This window comes from Arachis duranensis, chromosome 4 (genome assembly GCF_000817695.3).
Source record: "Arachis duranensis cultivar V14167 chromosome 4, aradu.V14167.gnm2.J7QH, whole genome shotgun sequence".
Lineage (NCBI taxonomy): Eukaryota > Viridiplantae > Streptophyta > Magnoliopsida > Fabales > Fabaceae > Arachis > Arachis duranensis.
In genome coordinates, this window is record NC_029775.3 from 73,177,664 (window position 1) to 73,181,577 (window position 3,914).

General features: G+C 34.1%; 1 pseudogene; it reads left to right on the forward strand.

The window, feature by feature from the left end:
* The first annotated feature begins 2,112 nt into the window (after positions 1–2,112).
* LOC107484656 (uncharacterized) lies at positions 2,113–2,899 on the forward strand (annotated as a pseudogene).
* Positions 2,900–3,914: the final 1,015 nt, after the last annotated feature.

Consider the following 3,914-nt stretch of genomic DNA (forward strand, 5'->3'; position numbering starts at 1 on the left):
AGAAGGGTCAACTTTGATCAAAGGTTGGACCAAGTCCTTATGGACATATGTGTTGAAGGAGCTCAATGGAAAAGAGACTCTAAAGGCAAGCCGGTTCAATTGAGAAGACTGGACCTTAAGCCTGTGGCTAGAATTAAGAAGACTGGACCTCAAGCCTGTGGCTAGAGGATGGTTGGAGTTCATCCAACGCTCCATCATCCCCACTAGCAACTGATCTGAAGTTACCGTAGATCGGGCCATCTTGATCCATAGCATCATGATTGGAGAGAAAGTAGAAGTTCATGAAGTCATCTCCCTTGAATTCTACAAAATAGCCGAAAGGCCCTCTACCTTGGCAAGGCTAGCTTTTCCTCATCTTATTGCGATATATGCTACTCAGCTGGAGTTATCATGGAAGGAGACATCCTCATTGAAGAGGACAAGCCCATCACTAAGAAGAGAATGGAGCAAACAAGAGAGACCACTCATGGATCCCAAGAGACGCATGAGGAAGCTCATCACCAAGGAATCCCTAAGATGCCTCAAGGGATGCACTTTCCTCCCAACAACTATTGGAAACAACTCAACACTTCTCTAGAAGACTTGATTTACAACATGGATCAATTAAGGGTGGAACATCAAGAGCACTCCATCATTCTTCATGAGATTAGAGAAGATCAAAGAGCAATGAGGGAGGAGCAACAAAGGCAAGGAAGAGACATAGAAGAGCTCAAGGACATCATTGGTTCTTCAAGAAGAAAGCGCCACCATCACTGAGGTGGACTGATTCCTTGTTCTCATTTTTTCTGTTTTTCGGTTCTTAAGCTTCATGTTTATCTATGTTTGTGTCTTTATTACATGATCATTAGTGTCTAGTAACTATGTCTTAAGGCTATGAATAATTCCATAAATCCTTCACCCCTCTTAAATGAAAAATGTTTCTAAATTCAAAAGAACAAGAAGTACATGAATTTCGAAATTGTCCTTGAAATTAGTTCAATTATATTGATGTGGTGACAATACTTTTTATTTTCTGAATGAATGCTTGAACAGTGCATATTTTTTATCTTGTTGTTTATGAATGTTAAAATTGTTGACTCTTGAAAGAATGATGAACAAAGAGAAATGTTATTGATGATTTGAAAAATCATAAAATTGATTCTTGAAGCAAGAAAAAGCAGTGAAGAACAAAGCTTGCAAAAAAAAAAGCAAGCAGAAAAAGCCAATAGCCCTTAAAACCAAAAGGCAAGGGTAAAAAGGATCAAAGGCTTTGAGCATCAATGGATAGGAGGGCCCAAGGAAATAAATCCAGGCCTAAGTGGCTAAATCAAGCTGTCCCTAACCATGTGCTTGTGGCATGCAGGTCCAAGTGAAAAACTTGAGACTAAGTAGTTAAAGTCGTGATCCAAAGCAAAAGAGTGTGCTTAAGAGCTCTGGACACCTCTAACTGGGGACTTTAGCAAAGCTGAGTCACAATCTGAAAAGGTTCACCCAGTCATGTGTCTGTGGCATTTATGTATCCGGTGGTAATACTGGAAAACAAAGTGCTTAGGGCCACGGCCAAGACTCATAAAAGTAGCTGTGTTCAAGAATCAACATACTTAACTAAGAGAATCAATAACACTATCTGAAATTTTAAGTTCCTATAGATGCCAATCATTCTAAACTTCAAAAGAAAAAGTGAGATGCCAAAACTGTTCAGAAGCAAAAAGCTACAAGTTCTGCTCATCTAATTAGAACTAATTTTCAATGATATTTTGAGATCTATAGTATATTCTCTTCATTTTTATCCTATTTGATTTTCAGTTGCTTAGGGACAAGCAACAATTTAAGTTTGGTATTGTAATGAGCAGATAATTTATACGCTTTTTGGCATTGTTTTTAGGAAGTTTTTAGTAGGATCTGGCTACTTTTAGGGATGTTTTCATTAATTTTTATGCTAAATTCACATTTCTAGAATTTATTATGAGCTTGTGTGTTTTTCTGTGATTTCAGGTATTTCCTGGCTGAAATTGAGGGACCTAAGCAAAACTCTGATAGAAGGCTGACAAAGGACTGCTGATGTTGTTGGATTCTGACCTCCCTGCACTCGAAATGGATTTTCTGGAGTTACAGAACTCCAAATGGCGCGCTCTCAACTTGAGGTTTTGCGAGACCCCACTGCACGCTTGCCCGACCCAACTGGACAGTCTTCCAAGCAGTCCAATTTCTTCAATATATAAGTACCAAAAACCACAGAATGCATCCTCTTCAACACCTTCTAGTAGTTCAATTGCGTCGTATAGCTCAAGCATCTTGGCTGTCACATGCTTCCAGCCTCGCCAACGAGGGTCAGATTCTGAGGGCCGATTCCCATCATCTCCAAGTGATATATGCCACTCAGCTTATTTGAGAAAAGCTGCACTTCTAAGATCGGTGTAGATGAGAACACAACCTCCCGGATCTACATCCATGGAGTTACCGTTTGGTTCTGGCCATGAGCCTATACCTAATGTAGATACCGAGGAACGGTCATGCTCGTACATGAAACCACTGGATGACGAGAGGGAGTATCAGATTGAGGAGTGTTCGTCAATCAGTATTCGTGAACCGGAGTTTAACCCTGATGACAATAAGTCAGGTAGGGTCTTAGGCGTGAATGCAAAATCAACTTATTCCTGAGTAGAGTTGCAGTATTCAAGTGTTGCTTTTGTCTTTGTCTTTGTCTTCAACATGAAGCGGGTGCTTGGGTGTTGGTTGAGTTCTGACCATAGAAGGAAAAGTGTTTTATATCTTCAGGAGTTTTCCTTCCCCTTGACCCAATTTTTAGTTGCTTGTTGCACTTGGGGAAACTAACACACGACTAAATTCATACCAGGAAAAATGTTATTCAATCATGTAACAGTTGTCTTCTAAGTTTATGATCGCGAAATTAAATCAAATTAACTAGCACATGAAGTCTCATTTTGTTAAATTTATTTTGTATAAATCTAATATTGATAAATATCTTGGGAGTATGAATTTGTACTTGAGTTTTCTTTCAAGGAAACACTCATAAAAAGATGCTTATTTTATCTTTTGTTAAAAGAAGTTTTTGTGTTGCATTTTAATTGGTTTTTATATAATTTATTCAGTGTTCTTTGTCACATATTAAATCTTTTAAAAGATTTTTTTTAAAAACAATAAAAAATATTTAGATTGGATTAAAACCAAAAAGATAATAAATTAACTATTAGATTTTTTTCTAAAATTGTTTATATAAAAAATATGTCACACTCATCAATCAATAACAAGTAAAATTTATCATACAAGTTATATCGATAACAAACTCAAACCTCTTAAAATTTTACAAATAAAAAGATAACTAATTTATATTCATACGATATATTTTATTTTTAAAAAAAATTTGAAAAAATAATTTTTTTCTAATAAAGTGTTATTAGAAAATTAACACTATAAAAGCTAATTTTAAATCAATACGATATAATAAGTTATTAAATATATTTAATATAAAACACATTGAATATAAACTTTTGTTGAGTTTAAATTTTAAATAATTTTTAATTGAATTTCAAATATTCTTACTTTAAAGAGTTAGAATATTTTAACATCATCTTTTTCGTATCTTTTTAATTGAGTCTTTGATTTTTTAAATTATAAATCCTATTTATAATTAAGGGTAATGTTTCAACACCATCAATTAGCCACACATACAAAAATACTGGAACAATTCTATAGTCACAATTATAATCTAACTTTATAAATAATACAATGAAACTATATATAAGTAATATAACTAAATTTTATCTATATCTATAGTCACATTTCATAAATAATATAATCAAATTATATTTATGTTTATAATTAAAATATGAATAAAAATACAAAAAATTATCGTGATGGTTACTTTTTTTCGGTCATATTTTTTATTATTTTTTTGTGAAACATTTAATTAT